Source organism: Camellia sinensis, chromosome 13 (genome assembly GCF_055761805.1).
Source record: "Camellia sinensis isolate YWXY chromosome 13, ASM5576180v1, whole genome shotgun sequence".
In the NCBI taxonomy this organism is placed as follows: Eukaryota; Viridiplantae; Streptophyta; class Magnoliopsida; order Ericales; family Theaceae; genus Camellia; species Camellia sinensis.
The window spans coordinates 55,143,701-55,169,905 of record NC_138973.1 but is presented as its reverse complement, the minus strand read 5'-3'; positions in this window follow the sequence as shown (position 1 = coordinate 55,169,905).

Below are 26,205 nucleotides of genomic sequence, written 5' to 3'. Positions count from 1 at the left end.
AAAAGAAGCATGAAAATAGGGTCAAATAAGCAATGAAAACAAAGCTTAAAAGGGGACTAGTGACTCGCCCTTGAATAACAAGAACAAGGCAGCAACTCCAGCAACTTTTCTGAGCTAAAAACCAACTCTTGAGTCCAAACAAGACCCCCAGGTACCTTAGCAACAAAGTGTGGTGTTTCACTAGGTGTTTGTGTGCAAAAATGTGAAGAAACTACACTTTCAAGCACAAATATAGAGAGAGAATGAGCAATATAGAGATAGAGATATATGTATAACCTTAATGCCAAATTCTGAACTTGAAACAAGAGGGAGGAGGCTCCCTTTTATAGAAATCCATGCACCAAGCAATCCCTCCATACACGTGTATGGAAGATGTTTTCTGTGCCCAATAGCTGCCAAGAAAATATCTGCAGAAAAATGCAGAAAAGGTGCCGAGCAGTTGAGGTGGTCGGCCGACCACTCCCACTTGTCGACCGACCAGAAAAGGTGGTCTGTAGGGAGAACAACTAGTCGGCAAAGGGGGGGAGGTGGTTTGCACAAAGAGAGGAAGGTGGTGGCATGGCTGCCGACCACTTTAGGTGGTCCACAGACCACCAAGACCAGCTAGCCGACCAGAAAACTAGCTGGCAGGGAAGAAAAGTGGTCTACAGGGGGAGAAACTAGTCTACACCCCCTGTTCCATTCTCCGGGCAAGGCTAACAAGGTTTGGTTCAAAACCAAACCAAAAAGGAAGCAAGACAAAAGTCTGCGGGACAAGGCACGCAGCCGGAAGCCCCGAAAACTAGTCTATGGGAACAAAAAGTAGCCTACGAGAGGGAAAGGTAGCCTACGGCCACAAAAAAGTGGTCTACAGACCTCTATTTCCTTCTAGACAAAGGCAACAAGGCATGGTCCGAAAACCAGGCCAAGAGGAGAACGTTAAGAGGTCCCGAGACAAGGTGCTCGGCCGAAGGCTCCGGAAATCGGAAACTAGCCTACAAGAGGGAAAAGTAGTCTACGACTACGAAAAGTGGCCTACAAGCCTCTCTCTCCCTCCAGGCAAGGTCAATAAGGCATGGTCCACAAACCAAGCCAAAACACAAAGAGTTCAAAGGCTCGGAGGCAAGGCACTCAGCCAAAAACTCCGGAAACTCAAAATGAGCACAAACATGCGCGATCATCGAGCGCTCAAATGATGACGTCTGAGTCTTAAGGTCGGTCAAAAATGGGGTGTCTACAGTGGGTCCAACATTCAATTGGTCGAAGTGGCCCAAGGTTTGAAAGAAGGTAAGAGTGGGATTAGCTTGGTGCTGGCCGAGACTTTGATAGGCTTAGATGCCTTTCATCTGTGAGAGACTACCAAATTCGCAGGGAGTCCACTACTTCTACAGGTAATGTTTCCATCCTTTTCTCATATGTGCTTCTCACATCACTCGGCACTCATGCTCTGTTTTTCTTTCAAAACCCTTTTCTTACTTTTGCCTCAACATACATCTTTCTATTCTTTAATCTCTCTTTTCTTTCATCCCTTTCCAAGTGTGGCTTATGGATAAGCTGAAGGTAGTGGATTCTTGCCCTGAGTACTCAACTCAAGGTTATTTTTTCCACCACCGTCTAGTGGATTTCCTAAACAAGAGATGGTGGTGCCACTGTATGTGCAACAGGTTTGCTGCTGACATTGCTTGGTGTTGCCCTTCGCTTAACTTGCCAAAATGAGCTACAGCATGACTCGGTAACTCAGTATTCAGCTGATCGGCCTTACACATTGTGTATTCTACTTTCTGTTCCAGTTAGACGTTAGTTTGAGCATGACCAAACTTGCCCAAAGGAGGAGGTAGAGTACCCGGTTTCATTTCCCATCTGAGGTTCACATTTGGCCAGGTACCTCACTGCTTGGAGGATGAGAGAGCTTCTAGCCTCTTCCCCTAGTTTCAGTTGTGCCCTTTTTGGCAAGTGTCTGGCTTGGCTCAAGGATGAGGCACAGACCGGGCCTACTTTGGCATTAAAAGCTTCCACAAGCACGAGTAGGGGACGTAGGAACACCTGACTCATCTATGTCCCTAGTTTATTGCTTTGACTTTACTTTCAAGTTTTTATGATGTAATAAGAGTAACTTTGATTTGTATCAGAGAGTTGGAGAACTTCACGTTTGAAATCAATGAAATTAAAGTTGTGAGCACTGAAAATTTTCCTTTTGGTCAAAAAATGGCCCAAGTTGTAAAAGGTAAAATTTGAATAAAATAACTTTTATTAAAACTTTCCAAAACCATTTTCGAAAAGGATCACCACTTGACATGCAAGGAATCAATCCTCGAGAACAACACCGAATCCAAATATCACAAATGGCCCCTTGACTGAATAGCACTACTCAGCACTGTAACTAGCTCTCAGAGTAAAGGTTACAGCTAAACTTTTAGATAAAGAACAGACAAAAATGACCTAATCAATCATGTGGACAGGACAGTTGATTTGGAGGTGATTACAGTCGGGCTTCAGGATGAAGTTGCTTACGTATCTCGAAGATGGGAATCAAGCCTTAAGAAGTTCGGTTCAGGTTCAGGTTCACTCGAGTATTAACTATCTCCTTTTGCACTCTACCTTTTGCCAAGGCTGCCCTTTAGGGTTTTCGACCTTACGAGCTCAGTTTTTCTTTATTTTTAATTTTTGTGCTATAACTTTTGCCTAGGTCGCCTTTCTGGGTTTTCGACCTAGTGAGCCTCTCAGGGATAGTATTTCATCAACTTGTCTATGTTGATCGGTTGGGGAAATTCCAAGCCATCCCAGGTCCATAAGAATAACAGCTCCACCTGACCAGATAGTTTTGATGATGTAAGGACTAGTCCAATTGGGTCTGAACTTGCCCCTAGGGTTATGGATGGGAGCTCGGTTGTCTTTCAGCACCATGTCTCCCTCTTTGAGATTCCGGTATTTAACCTTCTTGTTAAAAGCCCTAGCAATTCTGCACTTGTAGGCTTGAACATTATACAATGCTTTCAGCTTTCTCTCATCAAACAACATCAATTCTTCAAACCTACTCTGTTGCCAGTCTGCCTCTGCTATCTGACACTCCGCCATGACTTGTAGCGACGGGACTTCTATTTTAATTGGCAGAACAAGCTCTATCCCGTAGACAAGAGAGTAAGGAGTTGCCCTGTGGACGCCCGGATTGAAGTTCTATAGCCCATAGTGTGAATGGTAATTTGTCTGACCAGTCCATGTAGGTCTCAACCATTTTTGCAAAATATTCTTGATGTTTTTATTGGCGGCCTCAATAGCTCTATTGATTTGCGGCCGGTATGTAGATGACTTGTGAAAAGCCACATTGTATTTCTCCAACAGATCGATCACCTCTTTCTTAAAGTGGGAGCCATTATCTGAAATGATCTCGTTTGGGACTCCGTAGCGGCAAATGATGTTATTTCAGATGAACTTAGCCACATGTGCTGCTTTCAACACTACATAAGACTGAGCTTCGACCCACTTCGTAAAGTAATTAATTGCCACCATAATGTATTCATGCCCATTCGACCCTTTTAGTGTGACTGCTCTGATGACATCTATTCCCTAGACTGAGAAAGGCCATGGTGAAGTCATGTTGTACAGTTTTGACGGCAGGATGTTCATGCGATTTGCATGAATTTGGCATTTGTGGCATCGTCGAACAAAATCAATACAATCCTCTTCCATGGTGGACCAGTAGTAACCTTGCCCGAGAATCTTCCGGGCTAACATTACTCCATTTATGTGCGCTCCGCACTCTCCCCCATGGATGACTTCCATCAAGCACTTTGATTCCTTTTCTTCGACACACAACTTATGCATTCCTAGATGACCTCTCTTGTACAGTTTACCTCTACAGATGCTAAATTGGACGGCTATTCGCCGTATGACCCTTTTGTCCTTGGCATTTGCCCCTGGTGGATAAACCTCATTTTCTAAGAAGTTCCAAATATCATAGTACTAAGGGTTCTTGTCTTGCACTTCATCTATTGCGGCGATAGTTTCATAGGCCGGCGTGTATCTCTGTTCAATGATGATTGGACGCATCCGGACTACAAATGAGATGTCTATCATAGAAGATAGAGTTGATAAAGCATCAGCGAACCTATTGTTCTCTCTTAGTAGATGCGTGAAAGTTAGCTTTTCAAACCTAGGGATCAGACGTCCAGAGTTTGGTGATAAATCTTCATCTTTTCTTCTTTGACCTTCCAGTCTCCATTTGCTTGAGAAACAACTAGGTTCAAGTCTCTGATGACGTCCAACCTTTTTGCCCCTAGTTCTAGGGCGGCTTCTAAACTAGTGATACACGCTTCATACTCTGCTTCGTTATTAAATACTTTGAACCAGAGTTTAAAGGTTAAGGGTATATGGGAGTCGTCGGGTGTTATCAGCAACACACCTATCCCATAACCGTATTGATTAGACGCTCCGTCAAAGTACATTGTCCAAATCTCTTTCTCGACTTGCAGAATGGCTTCATCTAGGAACATGTATTCTACCGCTTTATCCCCTTTCACTGGGTGATCTGCAAAAAAATCCGTTACAGTTCTCCCCTTGACTGACTTGTGAGTAACATACTTCAGATCAAATTTGGAGAGAAGAAACAACCAACGAGCTAGCCTACCCGTAAGCATTAGTTTCTCAAAGAGATATTTGATGAGATCTAATCTCAAAACTAGAATTACGGAGTGAGCTAACAAGTAGTGCTTTAACTTCTTGGTAGCCCATACCAAGGCTAGGCAAGCTTTCTCAAGCGGAGTGTAGTGAGTCTCGTAATCTAGCATTTTCTTACTCAGATAATAGATAGCCTTCTCCACCCCATCCTCAGATTCCTGAGCAAGCATGCATCCTATTGTAGTGTCAGTTACTGACAGATATAGAATCAGAGGCTTCCCCGGCTCTAGCGGCGATAACACTGGCAAATTTTGAAGATACTGCTTGACCTGCTCAAAAGTGAATTGACATTGATCATCCCATCGAAATTTCTTTCCTTTCTTCAGGAGACCAAATAGTGGTTCACAAGTCAAGGTTAATTTTGAAATGAACCGTATTATGAATTGCACTTTATCCAGAAAGCCTCGCACCTCCTTTTTAGTCATTGGTGGTGGCATTTCTAGAATGGCCTTGATTTTGGAAGGATCTACCTCGATAGCCCTTTGTGTGTTCAAGAAGCCTAGCATTTTCCCTACCGTTACGCCGAAAGTACACTTTTGCGGATTCAACCTCAGTCTGTATTCTCTGATCCTTTGAAAGAATTTCTTCAAGGCGGTGTACTGGCCCTCTCTTTCTTTGGACTTGACAATCATGTCGTCCACGTATACCTCGACCTCTTTGTGGATCATATCATGCAGAATAGTGGTCGTAGCCCGTTGATAAGTAGCCCCGGCATTCTTCAGCCCAAACAGCATCTCCCGATAGCAGTAGGTTTCCCATGGCATAGTAAATGCAGTTTTCTCCCTGTCCTCAAGCGCCATCAGAATTTGGTTGTACCCAGAAAATCCATTTATGAAAGACAGCAATGCATGGCTTGCAGTGAAGTCGACTAACTCATCGATATACAGGAAAGGGAAGTCGTCCTTCGGACTGGCTCTGTTCAAGTCCCTGAAGTTCACACACACCCGGATTCTCCTATCATTTTTCGACATTGGAACGATATTGGCCAACCAAGTCGGATATTCAGATGCTAGCAAGAACCATGCATCAATCTGCTTGGTGACCTCTTCCTTGATTTTCAATGCCCAATCTGGACGAATTCTTCGCAACTTCTGCTTAACAGGTCCGGTCTCGTGGTTGAGAGGGATCCAATGCTGTACAATTTCAGGATCGATTCCAGGCATGTCTTCGTAAGACCACGCGAAAACATCTTTGAATTCTTTTAATAAAGCGACTAAGCGCTTGCGCTCCTTCGAAGACAACGTGGACCCGATCTAGGCTAGACGCGGATCCTTCTCAGTACCCACATTAATAGCAATGATTTCATCGGCAAGGGGTTTTGCAAACCTCTCCTCCTCTCGATTTATCAAAATTTTCAAAACCAGAGGAATTCATTCCTCTTCATTTTCATTAAAATTTTGAAAGTCTTGGTCAATGGGATAAACAAGCAGCACAGAGAAATACCCAGGATCAATAGTGCCATTCTTATTCATAAAGTCCAGCTCATCTAGCTTTTCGGTTACAACCGATTCAAAAGCAAAAGAAAAAGAGGATTTATTCAAGACCTTGGTATCTGGGTTATCACCCCCAGGAATACTGGACTCAAACTCAGAAGAATCGAAATCTGATTCCGACTCCACAGACTCTGTGGAATCAGATTTTGGCTCACTACCCGACTCAAAACTAGAAAGGTAGCCCTCCTCCAACTGCCAAACGAGAGATGGTGCTTCAGATGCATCCAAAATGCTGTTAGATGGGTTCGCACCCGGTTGATCCTCGATCATGGAGATGGTAAGGTTATCCTCCAAGCTCTCTGAGTCGACCGGAGGATCTAAAGGAGACATGCTAGTGTTGCTCCTACTTCATGCTCGTTGTTGTCTGAGTCATTTCCCATGCTCTTCTCAGCTTTAGTAGTTGGTTCGACCCTTTCCTCAGCATCATTGTCTTGCAATTTCAAGTCAAAGAAAATCTCGTAACCGGGAACATACTGCTTCTCATAATTCATCCAAGGTTCAGGAAAGCTGCAAAATGGGAAGTCTTCTCCCTCTCGAACAAAATGGTTGTTCAGCATTCCCCTGATTGGCTTGTGATTAAGCTTATAGCGCTTCCCGGTTTGCTTAGCTCTGGCTCTGCCTGCCATCTCTTCTCTCTTCTTGACTCAATCCTCTTTGGTGGGTACATAGCCAAGACCAAAGACATGTGGATTATGTGGCACATCGGCCAACGTTGTAATGCCTTTCCGGCCACTTTTTCCCAACCCCATTCCTGGCATATGTTATAGCTTGTTCATGAAATAGATTGATTGCGCACTAACATGCATGCCTTCATCTGTTGCCAAGATGATTTGCACCGCTCAAGCCTCATCTAGCGTAAAACCTGAAAGGAAAACATTCTCTTCGCCATGACTAATTTCCAGCACAAGTGTACTTACCTCTGGCGGAGGATGGATAACTGAATTCCCAAAGACGATAACCACCCCTTTCCCGTGGGGACATTTTAGCATTTGGTGGAGGGTAGAAGAGATAACTTTCACCTAGTGCAATTAAGGTCTCCCTAATAGTAGATTGAAAGTAACTGGCACATCCAAGACATGAAACTCAATATCTTGTTGAGCTAGGCCCACTTGAACTCTGGTCTGTACTGTACCCATCACCTCTCTGCTTGTATTGTCATATGCCCGGATCACTTGGGCTGTAGGCTCGAAATCTGCTGGTTTCAGACTAATGGCATAAGCTGTACGAGATGGGCAGACGTTCATTACTGACCCAGTGTTGACCAATACCACTAGCACCCACTTTTCTCTGCACTCCACTGATATGTACAAAGGTTTGTTATGTGTTGAGCCTTCTGGTGGCAGTTTTTTGTCTGAAAATGTTGGGGTTGGGGCAACGACTCCTGGGAAGACCAACCCCATGAGCCGTTCAGGAGTTGCATTAATGGACAATTTGGCCTTGTCCATCGCTGATAATACAGCCTGTCGATGCACTCGAGAAGCCATGAGTAGACCCCAGATTGAAATATTGGCCTGAATTTTCTTCAGCTGTTTGAGCACTACCTGTTTTTCTAACTGTTTTTCCTTCTGCTTCTCAACTTCTTTATTTTTCCCGAATGCTATTGTTTGGTCTAAGTGCGGCGGCTTGAAATACTGCCCACTTCTCGTCATGTGGTCAATCTCTTCAGTGTACCAGGTATTGTCTAGTAGATCTTCACTCCAATCTTCATCGGTGTGAGCCAAAAGTAGATCGTCATCCTCCCACCATGCACCTCTGGCAACCGACAAACAGTTGTTCGGCTCCGTTTTGATTATTCTCTTATCACAAGTATCCCCCGTAGGGTGTTGAGCTTTTCCAGCTTTCCAGTCGTCTTGAACCCTTTCTTGTTCAAACTGCTTCAGTGCAGTTTCTTGCTCTGTATCCACGGTACTAATAATGCCCAGTTCTTGAGCTGATTGTTCCACACCGGTGTTCTCTGGCAGTTTCCCCTTTTTCCCGGCCATTTCGGCCATTGTAGCAATTTCCTTCGGCTTTGTTTCAGTTTCTTCCTCTTTGTCAGGCTCGTCACTAAGCCACCCGGAGTTGTTTGCCGACTCATTCAGATCAAACCAATCAATCTGCACGTCTTCTTGATCTTGCTCATCAAAGAACTGCAAATTGTCTAAGTCCTCCTCTAAGTCCGCTAGATCATCCAACCCTTGGCTCGGGCCATTTTCTTTAACCACATTGACCTCCGCTGCTATCGGCAATTCCACTTTTGGTTTGGCTTGGTCGGTCAGCACAATGTAGTGGCACATATCATACTTCCTCTTATTCAACTCCTCAAAGCACTCATGCAATGGACTGACATTCTCCACCAAGGCCAACCTCCCTTCATCTACCACTGTTACCACCACGGATTCAGGTTGAGGTATGGACGTGTCAATCATGCACAAGTCCATACTTTCAGGGATGAACAACGCCGGTCTGGGTAGGTAAGAAGGGGTAATATATATGCTTGGGTCATAGGGGATGGCCAGTGTATGTATTAGGTTTAAGTGCCGGGGTGGGAAACTTAATTGTGGGCTAGTAGAGGGTTGGTGGTTACATTTGGTTTTTGAGGATGTGCTATGACCTTGTTGTCGATGAGATCTTGAATCTCATGATGCAGCTTGAAGCACTGGTCGGTGTCGTGACCGTGATGCTGGTTAAAAGAACAGTATTTGGCTGGGTTATGTTTATGTGGGAGAGGATCGGGTAGTGGGCGTGGCTCTAATGGCTTAAGATGTCCCCTTTTTGTTCAAAACCTACATGGCTTGGGAAAAAGGCATGTAGAGTGAGGTAAAGACCCTTTGGGATCGGGCCTGGTTGTTTGAGATTTGCGGAGTTGTGCTGGCAAAAGGGTTGGCGGTCTTGGCTGTGGTAGCGATAGCATTCACGTAAGACGACCGCGCAGTTGTGCTTCCATTAGAGGTTTCATTGGAATTGCGTGCAAAAGGCCTCTTGGCCTTCTCTTTCTCATCGGTTATTAACCCCTACTTCATTACATCTTCAATCTGAACTCCTATCTCATAGAGCTCAGTGAATGTGAACAACGGCAAGACAATCATCTTCCGGAACAATTTCCCTTGCAGATTACGAACCACCATCCTGATTTGATCCTTCTCAGATGGCCTGGTAGTCATCATCGAAACCTTGGCCCTCCACCGCATTACAAAGTCTGAGAAGCCCTCTTTTAGCTCCTGACGGGTTGCTTCAAGATCACAGGTTGTGACCTCGATCTACGTGTTATAGGAGTATTGTGCGATGAAGGCCTCGGCCATTTTCTCTCAGCTCTTCTTCACAAAATCCTCTAGCTTTGCATACTAGATAGCCATTATTCCTGATAGGGTCCGGCCAAAAAGAGATAGCTTTTAAAGTCTGGTGAGGCCTATTGGCCGTAGGATATCTGAGAATAACCACGAATGGAGCATGGGATCCCCAGAGCTAGGAATGGCAACGGGGCGGGTGGGGTGGGGCTGAGGATCACCCTCCCTGTCCCTGATCCCCGATGGTGAAAATTACCCCGTTCCCGGCCCCGATCCCCGACGGGGGACCCATCATCGTCCCCGCCCCCGTCTCCTAACGGGGATTGGTTTTCCCCGACCCTGGACATTCCCCGGGCCAAAAAAAAAAAAAAACAATAGCAACAATAATAATCTTGTTAGATCTGAGATGAACAACAATGCACAACAATAATAATCTACTAATGATCCTCTGTTTCTTCTTCGTCAACAATAACAACAACAACAATGAGATATATATATATATATATTCTGGATCAAAAAAAAAATCTGAATAAAAATATATATATATATATATATATGGAGAGTGATTCAATATATATATATATATATATAGAGTGATTCAAAATATATATATATATCTGAATTAAAAAAAATCTGAGATCTAAGAACTGATTCACGATCTGTTGGCGATCACGATCTAAGGGCTGATTCGCGATCTATTTCCGAGAGTGATTCACGATCTGAGATCTGTTGGCTGATTCACGATCTGATTCCGAGAGTGATTCACGATCTATGGCTGATTCCGAGCGTGAGACTGAGAGGGACAGAAGAACCATTATCTGATTCACGATCTGTTGGCTGATTCCGAGAGTGTTTCCGAGCATGAGACTGAGAGGGACAGAAGAGAAGAGAGTGGTTCTTCCATTGACGATTGGTGGTGGTCGGTGACAAGGTAGCAACAGAGGTGAGGAGAAGAGAGAGAGAGAGGGGGCTTAGGGTGTGAGACGAAGACCAAGATGAAAACTAGATTAGGGTGTGTGTGTGTGTGTGTGTGTGTGTGTGTGTGTGTGTGAGAGAGAGAGAGAGAGTAGTGTGGAGGAGAATGGATTTTATGAAATCAGTGAATAAAGAAATGAGGGTAGATGAGTGAATAGGAAAGTATATATATATGGGGCTGGAACACTTATCCCCGTCCCCGGCCCGAATCTGTTTCGGGGATTAATTTTTAAATACCATCCCCGTCCCCGTGGGGGTATTTTTCGGGGAAAACCCGCTCAATTCAGGATCGGGGGGTCGGGTCCCCATCGGGCCGGTTTCAAATTGCCATCCCTACCCAGAGCCATCAAACCGGTCAATATGTGTCATTTTAAACTGATTTGACAAGGTTACTGCGAAGTCAGTATATCCATCTTCGATGTCGGGGATCGAGTTCACACCCTGTGCCCACTTGAGAAGCTTCTCCAACTTGTTAACCTTCAGCACAGTAGGGTCAACTTTGAATTCAAACGGAGGTTCAGCTTGGTACATTGGTGCCTTGGAGGCTTGCAGTGGAATGGGGTTTACTAGATTACCCAGATTCTCTTAGACATTAGTAGTGGTTCTGGGTGTTGGAATATCCGCAGGAGGTGCATGGAAAGTAGAAGCCGCTACAGGTTGTGGTTGCTGTTGCTACATCCTATTTATCACTTCAGCTTGGTAGGCTGTAACTTCAGCTTGGCGGGTAGCATCTTGCTGCATGGTTTCCACTGTTTGTTGGAGATGACGAATCAAGTCCTCCATACTGACTGCAGGGTACTGAGTCATCTGAATAGGCAAGTGATCTCTTGTTGGCCTAGATGTAGAAGATTGAGCCTGACTAGATGCAGGTGATTGCTGAACTGGTGAATTATGCCTAACTCTCCTCCGTCTCGTAACCGGTGGGAACGAAGCAAACACAGGTTGTCCCCTAACAAGATCTCTGGATCTGTAAAGTCTCCTTACACGGGTCCATAGTGCTTGGGGGGTATCCGAACTGACTGAAGCTATTGTGATAAACTATCTTGCAAAAATAAATAAAGCAAAAAGAAAAATGGAAATCAGAAACCGCACAGCACCTCAACTCAGATGTTAACAACACACAATTGTAATAAAAAACTATAAAACTGCACTCAACACTGACTTTTTCTCCCAAAACACCCCTAAGAGGGGGTAGGGTTACCTTGTCCTAAGTTCGTCAGGAACTAGGGTTCATTATTCAAGCAAAGTGGTTTCACACAATCCCACATTCGGGTGAGCAACCTGTCCTAGTTTAGAACAGTCTCTATGGCTTTCGATATGCAACTAGCCTGATTGGTCAAAAGGGTACCTCAACAAGACTACTTAATATACCTCTCACACCTAACACAAAGAAGTAAAAGGAGGATCAAACGGTACAGCGGTAGTCCAGATCCAAGGGTTGTGTTCCCATCGTGGTAGAGCCCGTGGCTGGTCAGCCTTTTGGCAAGCTTTTTCAAGCAAGCATCCGGTAAACTGTCCAGGAATAGCAGATAACAAACACAGTGACTTAGGCGCACCAATGCAAATGAAAATGCAAAGAAACACATAAGTGCAGATAAAATTTCATATCATGAGTTCGAGTCAAGTTCTCTAAATTCCCTAGCAGAGTTACTAGAAATTGTAGCTTGACTTTTTTGCGCCCCCTTTCGGAAGCTTCGAATATAAGCCCTACAGTTCAGACTCTCGTGGTTCTGAATCTAATCTCACAATTGCAATATAAAATTGATAAACACCAAAGAGTTCAAATCCGACAAATCTTTTAGAAAATCAATTTTGAATAAAAAAGGCCAAAATTGGATTGCTTTACCAAATATAGAGTCGCCACATAAATATTTTTGAGAAATTTAGGAAACCCATGACTCGTGCCAAAGGTCACGTGTCCGTCATCACCAAGATTGTCTCGGCTCGGGAACTTGAGGGGGAAAGGTCATGAATACATTTGAGCACCCCCGCTCGCCTGATCAAAGATCGGCCTCTACTAATCATGATATGATTTTTATCAACATTATATGCTTTTGTTCTGATTTATTAGGCTAGCATTACTATATGATGCGCACAAACAAGTATAGGCTAAATCGCAAGAATTGGAATATTTTGAGTTATGTTTGTTTTTTAAAATTGTTTCGAAATATGTACCACTCGAAAAAGTGATCGCATATAAACATTACTCAAATTATTCCAATTCAAGCAATTAGCCTTCATCTACAGGCATTCAAACAGTTTAACAAGTAAACATTTAGCCTCATGTCAAGCATGCTAGATATGGCGGTCACTCACACTCATGCAAGTATGCTAAAACACTAAAAACTCACCTAGTACTCCAAGCCAAAATAAACAAAAGAGTTAGAAAAAATGTATGATTCCTAACTTATGCAATATGACTAATACAACACATGTGATATGAAATTAAATAGGCTCGGCTACTAATATGACATATGAATCGATTTGATAACATGCGGTCTAAGCACGTATTCATAGAAGTATTGAAACAACAATGCAGTTAAAATGATGAACCGAGCCTCGGTGCATGAAATACAAATGGATGGATGCAAACATGCGATATGCTAATTGAAACGTGATGCCCCTAATCTAACCATCAAAAGCGGATAAATAAAAGGGAGAAAAACGTGGGGTTGGAAGACATAGACATTATTACAACATTACGCTCTCACGAAGGAGAGTCCAAATGAAATAAACTAAGATAAGCTCAGCTAATCTAAGCTAATTAAGCTAACCAATTATTACAAACTGAAATGAAATAAACTGGCTAAGCAACTTAACTAATTATTACAACAAATTAATTAACTATTCTAACTAATTAAATTACAACACTTGAATTAACTAGTTAACTAACTAAATAAATAATTACAATGCAAGTGCAATTAAGATAAGTAATTAAACTAAGCAACTAACTACTACGCCTCGGGAAACGAGCGATGTGCATGCGCATGCTTGGTTTCCACTCGAAAAGACCACTGTTTTGCTTCCGAATGACTTTGTTTGCACAGTTGAATACCAATACTGTTGCTCACTTTGCTCTGACTTACCAACACTCTGCTGAGTTTTGCATCAGTGACTGGCCGGTAATTGGTAAAGGTTGCCGACCACCAACCAACCATGGTTGAAGGTTGCCGGCCACAGATGGTGGTCTACCGGCTATGGAAAGTGGCCTGCCGGCCACTGCTGCACATGTTCATCCTGCTGCAACAAAGGACAAATAGAGCATATACAGGATATTTCAAGGGTTTGTTTGCACACTTTGCCTCTCATTTTCATGGAAAAATCAAAGAAGGGACAAAATTTGGTTCACAAACCATCAATCAAGCAATTTCGTTGCATGATGGCTTATGGACCAAAGTACAAGTTTAATAAATGCTCTCAAATAAGACTCTCAACCTTCACCCTATCATGCATGATCAAAGGCAATAGAGACCTAGAAAACTTGGCACATTTCATCACTTTAAGTATGAAATGCCCAAATTTTCCTTGTGTTCAATTAATGTCCAATTGAACACACCAAAAACACATTCAAATTCTTAACTTGCACAATTTTAGTATCAACTTTTAGTTACTCATTTTAATTACCCTTCCATTCTTTAACCAATTAAGTCCATTGGTGAGAAGTCCTCTAAAAGAGAAGGAAGTTTTAAACAAAGGGTAGTTTAAGGCAAGAGAGAGGTTTCATGCCGTTGATAATGAACCCCTAAAAGATGATTAAACCATTAAACATGGATCTCAATCTCAATCTTAAATAATCCTAAGGTTGAAACAACCCTCAAAGCAAATAAAGAGTCAAGAAATAAGGGAGGTTGCAGAGATTAATGAGTGCTGAAATTAAGTGAGAAAAACATCAAAACATGCAATCAACTCAAACAATAAGTGTTTAAAGGCCTAAAACACCAAGCTTGTGAGGACACTTACACTACAACCATGCAAAACAAGACTCAAATGACTTAAACAACCCAAAATAGAGACTAATTAGTCCAAATCAAAGGCTAAAATATGCTCGAATTAAGCTACAAAAGGCTTGAAAATTAAGCTAACACATAGGACTAACTAGGCTACCAAACAAGACACAAGGAGGGGAGGCTAACCCCTCCAAATTTGGACTTCAAAATAAGATTTTGGCCACTAAAAAAGCTCTGAAATTCGGTGGTAAAAAGCCCCAAAAAAGATGGTTTAAAAGTGAGAAACACAAGTGGAAATGCCTTGCAAGTAAGGAATAAAGAAGGGTGAACCACCCCCTAACCTTAAATGGTCTAAAACCACAAATTTTAGCCCACAAAAACAGAGGTTTTACAGCCCAAAAATAGTGGAAAAAAGATAGAAAAACAAGTATGTTAAGCAAAGTAAAAGAGCTAGTATTATACCTCTTGAAACAAAGATCAATTCTAGGCAACAATTCAAGCCAAAACCAACTTCAAGAGCTCCAAGAAGGCCACAAGGAACCTCAGTCCAAAGGTGACCAACTTCGATTAAGGAGGTGTAGGCAAAAGTGTAGTGTATATAGGCTAATGTGCAAAAAATTACAAGAGAGAAAGAGAAATGTAGAGAGAGAGAGAGATAATTTTTGTTTAAAAAATTCTAACCCTCAAAAATAGGGGAGGTGACCCCCTATATATAGAAAACATAGAATCCCCTCAAGGAGATCCAACCCTACACGTGGGGACAGATTCATGCATTTTGCAAACAGTTGGCACCACTGGCATAAAATATTTTCAAAATACACTCGTGCTCGGCCGACCATCAATGGTGGCCAGCCGTCTATCACTGGTGGCCGGCAAGCCACATCAGTGGCCGGCAGCAGGCCAGCAACCAAAAAGTGATGGCCGGCAGCTTAAAAGGGGTGGCCTAGGCTGCAGGTTTGAAAACCAAGGGTTGGTCCAAGAATGAGGCAACAAGTGTGCAAGGTTTGAAAGGCTTGAAAAGTGTGGCGTTCCGCTGAGGACTTCGAGCATTTGGCGAGCAAATACACTCATCATCAGGTATGCATGCAAGGACGTCCAAATCAGATAGCCTTTTCAAAATAAATGTAATGACTGTTATACCCTTTGTTATTAATAATATTACATCTTCTTCTTACTTGCTTGAGTCTTCAAATTTGTGGCATGGTAGATTATGACATGTTAATTATGGATCTTTGCGTAGATTGATTAATATGGAATGTCTACCTAAATTTGACATTGATTTAAATCATACATGTGAAATTTGTGTCGAGGCAAAATTATCTAAAACTCTTTTTCATTCAATTGAACAAAGTATGGAGCCATTTGAATTAATTCATAGTGATATTTGTGATTTTAAATCAATTTAAAGAAGAGGTGGGAAAAAATATGTTATCAGTTTCATAGATGACTATACTAGATATAGTTATGTTTATTTAATTCGAACGAAGGATGAAGCTTTGGAAACTTTTATTCAATATAAGAATGAAGTTGAAAATCAACTTGGTAAGAAAATTAAAAAACTAAGAAGTGACAGAGGTGGTGAATATGAATCACCTTTTGGTAATTATAGAATCTCGGAATGCATCATTCTTTGAACATGTGTTTCCTTATAAAACTGGACAAGAGACTAGTACTAATAAAAGATCTTATGATGCTATTACTAGTTATGATCAAGGGGAAGATCAAGAACAAAAGCAAGAGATAGATCAAAATGAGGAAGAGAAACCTAAGCGTAGTAAATGTGCTAGAGCCTCAAAATCTTTTGGTCCAAATTTTTGTACTTTTTTGTTAGAAAATGAGCCTTTAACTTTCAAAGAAACTATGTCTAGTTCTGAAGCTCATTTATGGAAAAAAGGTTGTAAATAGTTAAGTTGAATCCATCTTGCAAAAGCACACTTAGGAATTGGTGGATTTGCCACCACGTTGTAAACCTCTTGGGTACAAGTGGATTTTCAAAAGAAAAATGAAAGCGGATGGATCAATTGACAAATATAAGAAAAGACTTGTAGTCAAAGGATATAGACAAAAAGAAGGTCTTGTTTACTTTGACATATATTCACTAGTTACTAGAATAACATCCATTAGAATGCTAACTGCCATTGCATCTTTGAACAATCTAGAAATTCATCAAATGGATATGAAAACAGCTTTCTTAAATGGTGAGTTAGATGAAGAAATTTACATGGAACAACCAGAATGATTTTCTATTCCAAGAAAAGAAAAGAAACTGTTTAAATTGGTTAAATCATTATATGGTTTAAAACAAGCGCTAAAGCAATGACATGAGAAATTTGGTAAGGCCATGATGTCAAATGGAAATTAATGAATGTGACAAATGTGTTTATATTAAAAACACAGACAAAGGTTATGTAATAGTATGTTTTTATGTAGATGATATACTCATCATAGGTGGTAATAATGACATGATTTACTACCAAGAAAATGTTGAATAAACATTTTGATATGAAGGACATAGGAATTGCCGATGTAATTCTTGGTATGAAAATTACCAAAACATCAGAAGGATATGCTGTGTCACAATCACATTACATTGAGAAAATACTTGACAAATTCAGTAAAGATGATGATCATCTTGCTGGAACACCTGTGGATGTTAATTTATTCCTTTCTAAAAATGTACAGGAAAATATTTCTCAATTAGAGTATGCCCAAATTATTGAAAGCTTAATGTACTTGATGAACTGCACGCGCCCAGATATAGCTTATGCAGTTAGTAAATTAAGTAGATATACAAGTAATCCAGGAGTAGAACACTGGAAATCTATTATAAGGATTCTAAGATGCCTCAAATTTACTTGTAACATTGGGCTAAATTATACTAGATATCCAGTAGTACTTGAAGGATATTGTGATGCAAATTGGGTATCGGATACTAGAGACTCAAAATCCACCAGTGGTTTATGTCTTTACTTTTGGTGGGGTGGCTGTATCTTGGAAATCTTCCAAACAGACTTGCATTGCTAGGTCTACTATGGAATCAGAATTTATAGCTTTAAATAAAGCTGGGAAAGAAGCAGAATGGTTTTCCCACTTCCTTGAAGATATTCCAATGTGACCAAAACCAGTGCCTGCTATATGCATACATTGTGATAGTCAATCAGCAATTGGTAGAGCACAAGGTCATATGTATAATGGTAATGCACAACACATTCGTTGTTGACATAAAACCATGAGACAACTACTCTCCAATGGAATTATTTCCATTGAATATGTGAAGTTTAAATACAACATAGTGGATCTACTAACTAAAGGGTTAGCAAGAGAGTTAGTTGAGAATTCATCGAGGGGAATGTGACTTAAGCTTATTAAATAAGAGTTACTATAACGGCAACCCAACCTAGTTGACTGGAGATCCCAAGATCTAGGTTCAAAGGGATAACCGAGTTGTGTATGACTCATAAGGATCACTAGGGAGTCAAACTCTTACCCATTTCTATGATAAAATAGTGATGTTTGCAGCGCTTTAGGTTAAGTAATACTTTTAATGATTCTTGTATCTAGGAATACCTAGTGGAGTATGGCAGGATACTCTTCATAAGAATTACCTATACGAGTGTGAACTGGGCTGGTTCTATGAAGATTTGTAAAGGGTTAAAATTTTCTAGAGCACTCATGAAAGGCCAGGTTGTTCAGAGCCAAAATGAACACAATAGTGAGAACTAAACTATGTTTGGTAATATACTATGTGAGTTCTATTGTCTTGGTTTACACAAATGGCTGAACAGTTCAAGACATCATGTTCACTGGTTAGCTAGTAAATTCGATAGTATCTCACAAGGAAAGGTTCAAAGCTAAAAGTTACCTATCCTTTGTAGAATATCACCGATTCCTGTACTCTTTGTAATTAGATTATGTTGTTGCATTTTCTCTCCGTCAAATTCTATTTATGTGAGGGATTGTTGAAATTATAATTTTTTATAGGCTTATTTTGGGCCAACTTTGAGCCCAAATTTGAGTGGGTCCCACATATCTTTTGGGATGGGTTCAAGGAGGTGACGTGTTCCTTGCCGCATGGCAAGTCACACGATGAAGACGGTTCATCAAAACCATTTATGAGTGAATGAGAAGTTGATGTCGTTTTCGAGTTCGTGAAATGGACAATTAAAGAAGTAAAATGTGGATTTTCTTGAAATGGATTGTCCCATATTGAAACTTAAAGAGAACTTATGTGTGTATATAAGTTTTAGGTGGGAATACTTGGGTTGGGCCCCAAGGGGCACCCCAAGTTTGTAGAAGGGAGGAGTTATGGACAAAGTGGGTTTTAGCTCAAACCACCACACACGCGTGCGCTCTGTCGCTGTCGTTCGTCTGACTGGCTGGCCGTGCCGGGCGCGGTTGTGGGTTGCGGGTTGGGCTGGGTCGGGTTGGGTCGGTCCTAATATTAATTTTTTGGACAAAATTTATTTTCCAAAAAACTTCTTGCAGGAAAATTATTTTTTCTAAATGAAATTAATTCAAATTTTCCGTCAAATTTGAGTTCAATTTTCTGTCTAAAACAGTGCCTCCTCCGATCCAATTCCAGCAGTCTTGTAGATAGATTCAAACTGTGCACCGAACAGGTTCAATTTCAAACCATTCTTGTTCAGTTTGAATCATACCTGTTCGATTTAAAAACCTATCTATTCGACCTTTCCAAAGGGTCACCAGTTTGCTATAAATAGAGACCCCCTTCCAGCAGATTTTCATATCCAGAAAATTCATATTCTCTTCCCTTTTTTTCTCTCTATATGCATTGTTCTTCATACTAGGTTTTGTAGACAAAATTCTGAGAGTTTAGAGCACATGTTCTAGTTCGCCATACAAATTGTTTGGAGTGCTATTACAATCTATGTAGATCATTGTATCCTGGGAGATAGACACCATTTAAGGATAGAGTACCACATACTCGACTTGATCAATTTTGTACTTATACATGTCGGTAAATAAATTTTATAAGTAATTTATTTTATTTGTTTGATTTGGTTTCTAGTTATTTATTTTACACAAAAGATTGTTCCAACAATAACTACATAATCTCCTTGTGGTTCGTGGACTGAAGTGCACCGTTAAGCCGTTAACAATTTAATAAAAAAGACCAAAATATCCTTATATTTTTGTCATTTATTTGGAAAGTAAAGTGCACTTTAATCCCTTGTGCTTTATTCCATATATAATTTATTCCCTTGAACCTCTCTTATGTCTGTCACATGTTTCACATTTGCTGTTAAGTTGGACAGAATATTTATGATGCGCTTCAGTCCACAAACCACAAGAGGATTATGTGGTTATTTTCAAATGTTAAGAAAGTAAACCGCACATAACCAAAACCAGATGAGGGTAAAAAGTGAAGTTTGCCCAAACATATGTTTTGGTCAATTTAGTTTGTATTGATGTAAAAATTTAGTATATAAAATAGGCCATATGCTATAAAAATAGCTTCAAAATCAAAATTTTCCGTGCTCCGTTTGGTTCTATGGATTTTTTTTACGCAACTAGTTAGTGGTAGTGCTATTGATAGTGTTACTGCCAGTGTTTATGTGTTATAAAAAAAGCAGGGCGAAAGTAAGTAAATAAATAATTCTAGTCTTTGGCAATGGCAACCACATTAAAAACAAATAATTTTGGGGTCAACTTAAAAACAAAAACTTACGTACAGGAAAGGGTAGGTAACAATTATTGTTGACAATTAAAGAAACTTTATATTCTGCTCGATTCAGTTTGCATCAATATAAAAATTTATGATATCAAAATAGATCATACATTGTAAAAATAAAAATGTCTAAGATTTCCTTTTTTTTCTTATTCTTTTTGACCCCCCTCTCTTATTGGTTGGATTTTCTTTTTCTTTTTTTTATTTTCCTTATCCTCCAATCACCACCTGCCACATGTGCATGGGGTGGTGAGGATGGTGATTGGAGAGGGTCTCCATCACTCCTCTCGTAAAAAATAGACTCAAAATTGAAATTTTGTAGGCACAGTTTGGTTCTTCCGGTTTTCTTTTTACACTCCTCGTGCTAGTGTTTATGTATTATAGAAAAAGCAGGACAAAAGAAATTAAAAAATTCTACTCTTTGGCAATAGCAACCACGTTAAAAAATAATAATTTTGGGGTAAACTTAAAAACAAAAGGTAAGTTACGTACAGGAAATGGGGAGCTTCTATTTACACACACAACATCCACTCTCTACACATCTCTCCTCACTACATTTTTCACACACCTCTTTCATTAAGTGTGTGTATTGAGGGTGTTTGGTGTGTGTATATAGAAGCTCGCCAGGAAATGGTAGGTAAGAATTATTGTTGGCAATTAAAGAAGCTTACCTAATATAATCAATTGACATTAATTATAGCAATCTCTTAGATTTTTAAATTAAATAGTTGTAATCGCATACAATTAAAATTGTAATGGTCCAAAAAGGCACCTATCAAATTAGAACAATGTTAAGAATACAAAAAAATATTATAAAAAATTTGACCAAACACTGAAATGGGTGTGAGTGGAACCCAAACTAATTATTTTATCAATAATGATTGGTAGCTCGAATTTTCATTGTCCGAATGGCTCGAATAAAACAGCATCGTCTTGATACATTTAATTCATTCGAGTCACACAAATTCAAGTTACCAAACAGTTTTCTTGTTTTATAGAAATTTTGAGGTTGGTAACATTTGAGTAATGCTAGAAATATCAAAATTTCTATTCATGTAAAACATTTAATAGATATTTTGGGGCCTCTAAACATTTCTCGTAACATTTATCGTCAAATTAAGGCTTGTAACTTACCTATAAAAAACCTTGCGTCCCAACTGAAACCATCATTAGACAATTCTATCTTTGACAGCTACTAGCGTTGGTCAGTTTGTTCTCTTCTGTTTAGTCTTCTTTATCCTGTTGGTTGGCCATAAAGGTAAGTATGTTTGCTATCCTGTTTAGTCTTCTTTATCCTTATGCTTACCATTTCCTCGTGGAAAATACAAATGTTGGTGGTGCCAAACTGTATTCCCGCTTAAATTTTGTTTTAGCAATCACTCAGACTGTGAGAGCAGTTGCCCTCCTCAACCTCAATTTCTCACCAATCCATGATGCTCTAATTATATTATTGTCCGTCCAAACAATAATGCTAAATATGATTTAGTCATGGATGTCCCTTTTTCAAGGTTTTGAATACTATTGTTCATCTTAATAATAATGCTAAATATAATTTAGTCATGAATGTCCCTTTTTCAAGGTTTTGAATACCTGTTGTGGTTGCAATTTTTCTTTTTTCGTTTTTCTTTTTTCATAAACAGCATTTTTATTGATAAATATATGGAAAATAATGTATAGGTGTCAACATAAATTTCAGAACATAAACCTTACACTTTGGATCACTTACCATGTGCATCATCAAGAAATCAAGACAAAATGACATACCTGAATCCATTGATGAACGGTTAAACGGAAGCGTGATTATCAATGAACTCTTTGTTATTGATTATGTTATTGTCTTCTAATCCTTTCCCCCTTGGTGCCTTATGTTTCTCCTTGAGAGGATTTAGAGAAAAAAAAATGGCAGTGTTCTTATTTTTTTTACTTGGGAAGGAATAGGGACCATAACCTTTTAAAGGTTGTAATTGGTTTTCAAAACTGAAAGGTTGTGAAAGTTCAAAAGGAATGAAAACCAACTTTAACCATTATTGGTTTTAATTTCTATTTATTGGTTTTCAAAACTGAAAGGTTGTGGAAGTTGAAAAGGAATGAAAACCAACTTTAACCAATATGTTTTAATTTCTATTTCTGCCCCTCATAGAAATAGAAATTATACAACTAGTATCTACACATTAGGTCCATAACACATATACCCTTAAGCCTATTAACTAAATTGAATCACTTAAATTGTAGGCTTCTTATAAATGATAACACCACATTTAATTATGTGGTCCCATTGAGACATTATCTAACAATCTCCCACTGGACCACATATGTATCCTGAAAAATGTGCTTAACTTTAGTGAGCTCAGAAATTTGTTATCATAACTTGAGGGTATCCAAACAATCTTGTCCATTAACTATATTAATATAGGATCAAAGCGGTCTTCGTTACATCAATCGTAACTCGACCCACAAATGGTCACGTATACTAATACAGCTAAATGACATAGATCAATCATGGATGCGTAGCATGGAAATTACATGTGATGTGATCCATACATGCCTATTTCCAACTGGTCCTACTTAACTTTATTGAGATCAATACTTCACAATACGTAACAGAGCGTAATAAACTGAATATTTCATTTCTGCAGAAATTAATCTAATTATATAGATAAAACTCAAGGCGGACATAAAGCAGTAATATAAATACAAACTCTCACTAAACCAGAATGTTCTCAAATAGAACAACACCCATCTGAGCAGTGTGCTCATGAAAGACCTTGGGTGGTAGTCCCTTCGTAAGTGGATCCGCTATCATGGAGTTTGTCCCAATGTGCTCTATGGAAATCTGTCCACTCTGCACTCTTTCTTTTACAACTAGGAACTTGATATCAATATGCTTTGATTTTGTCGAGCTCCTGTTGTTATTGGAATATAAAACTGCAGACTTATTGTCACAATATAACTTAAGTGGTCTTGCAGTGCCTTATACCTCTCCACATTACCATTTGAATCCCTTTTGGTTTTAAATATCCATTTACAACCTACGGGCTTCGCACCAACTGGTAATGAGACAAGTTCCCAAACTTTATTGTCTTGCATAGACTTATATTCTTCATTCATGGCTTCTATCCACTTATGAGAGTTGGAACTTTCCATGGCTTGACGAAAGTTGATTGGATCATCTTTCGACATTCCATTTTCTACCTCATGTTCCTGGAGATATACAATATAATCATCTGAAAATGCAAATCTCATTTCTCTGGTGGATCGCCTTAATGGCACAAATTCTTGAGGTTGAGGTTGTATCTCTAAATAAATTAATTTAATGACAACATCTCAAGATACCTAGCACAACATTAATACCAAGCCTTTGGGTAGTGATATTAACTGTAAGTGGTATTCTTGTTGTAATGATCAAACATTGACAATAAGTTATGTCAAATAACAAATCTATCTTTTGATGGATTTATTATTCACATTAGGTTTTCTTGACAATTGGTATCAGAGCATCACCACAAAATGTGTGTGTAATTCTGCCAAGTCTTAATCATGTCTTTGGACCGATAAATACCCGCATGAGATACACAGACATGAACTTCAAAACATTCCATATAAAATAATCTAGACAAGAGAGATCACTTTTGTGACATCTTGTTTGAATTGACTTATATTGAGAATGTTAGAAAATTAAATTTCTGTAGACGTTGTATGAAATTACATTAAATTTAAAGATTTCTAAATTTGTGACCCCGTATATGTTATATAATCTGCAGCAATTCCAATTATATATATACATATATAAATAGAATTGACGGGTCCAAAAACTGCCCACCGAATCATTTTACAATTCCAGAAAACAGATTGCCATTTTCACAGAACAAAACAGGAAAAAAACAGAATTTATATCCATAAGAAAATTCAGAATCTGATTCCAGAAAACTAAATAGAATGAATAAAGCATATCAATTCTGATAAGACACATGATATGCATGCTCTGATACCAATTGTCAACATAAATTTCAGAACATAAACCTTACACTTTAGATCATTTACCATGTGTATCATCAAGAAATCAAGACAAAATGACATACCTGAATCCATTGATGAACGGTTAAACGGAAGCGTGATTATCAATGAACTCTTTATTATTGATTATGTTATTGCCTTCTAATCCTTTCCCCTTTGGTGCCTTATGTTTCTCCTTGAGAGGATTTAGAGAAAAAAAAATGGCAGTGTTCTTATTTTTTTTACTTGGGAAGGAATATGGACCATAACCTTTTAAAAGTTGTAATTAGTTTTCAAAACTGACAGGTTGTGGAAGTTCAAAAGGAATGAAAACCAACCTTAACCATTATTGGTTTTAATTTCTATTTATTGGTTTTCAAAACTGAAAGGTTGTGGAAGTTCAAAAGGAATGAAAACCAACTTTAACCAATATGTTTTAATTTCTATTTCTGCCCCTCATAGAAATAGAAATTATACAACTAGTATCTACACATTAGGTCCATAACACATATACCCTTAAGCCTATTAACTAAATTGAATCACTTAAATTATAGGCTTCTTATAAATGATAACACCACATTTAATTATGTAATCCCATTGAAACATTATCTAACAATAGGCCCAATTTTTATGCCGAAACCAACTATGATGTAAGTTGTAATTGGCCATAAACAATTGAGTCTTTCTCCGTCGATAAAGTTGGTCCAATGAGTGTTCGGCAAGTTGGATTTTAATTTATTTTTATTTTTTTAGCTAAAATTTACAAAAAGATAAAATAGGCTAAAATAGTTAATAAAATAAAATGTCACATCACATCCATAATTATTTCACTTTTCTCTCACAAACATCACATCCAACTAAAAAAAAAATTTAACTATTTTCTCAAATACAAAAATTTTAACTTACTAAAATGAATAATACTAAAATAGCTAAAAATTAAAATAACCTACTAAAATAGTAACTTTCTAAACACCTACTATATATATTCACTAAATCTGGCAATCACCCTCAATTATTAGCATTAAAAGAAGCAAAGAAAGAAAATCAAAAGGGTAAAATTACACTAGTAGTCCCCAAAGTATGTGTTCTATTACACTCTAATTCTTCGTTTGTTCATTTTTGTCTTCAGGATGTGTAATTTACTACACTTTAATCTCTGATATTAACGCCGTTCAAAATCAGTAATGGGGAGAAGGGGTGTTTTGAAATGGGGGAATTTTAAAAAAGTAGAGAATGATTTTTTTTTTCTTCCCCCAATTAATGAAGCTACAAGATTTATTTGCAAAATTTAATGCATAAATCATTTGTACCTTCATCATTTTATAATATTTTTCACTCTCCACTTTTTTTGATGTTCTCCATTTGAAATTTTACAAAAAAAAAAATCAAAATGACCAAATACATATATGGTCACAAAGTATGCATTTTATAGCATTTTGGTTCCTATAATATTCAGTTTGTTTCATTTTAATTTCCAAGATATGCATTTTCTTGCACTTTTATTCCCAATATTTTAATTTTGTTACATTTTTTTGGTAATATTCTAAAAATAGCCCTTCTCTTCCCGTTACTGATTTCAAATAGTGTTGATAATAGGGACTAAAGTGTGACAATCACATACTTAGGGATCAAAGTGGAACAATTAAAGATCGGGGACTAGAGTGTGACATAAGTATACTTTAGGAACCAATCGTATAATTAACTCAAATTAAAAATGGTAACTGACATTGGCAAAGCCTAAATTAACAAATCCAACCATTTGATATTTTTACATTTTCTTAATATAGTATTTTTCTATTTAATACTCTGCTGTTGTTTTCACTTCTTATTATGGGCGTAATCGGCTCAATTTTGTTGATTTATTTTATTTTATTTTTATTATCAATTGATCGAAGGGAAACAGTCGATTTTGATGATTAAAGCAACTATAAATTAAAAATGGTAACTGATATTGGCGTTGCCTAAATTAACAAATCTAATGATTTGATATTTTTATATTTTCTTAATATTTTTCTATTTAATACTCTGAGAGCCAAATTCAAATTATATCTTACATGACATCTAATAGCCCAGCCCATCCAATATGGGCCGAACAAGGCCTAAGCTCGTTGGGCTGGGTAATCATCAAACGTCGAGTGAGCATAGTGGGTAGGAACGTTGAAGATATTTTTGGTGTACAATGAAGTTTG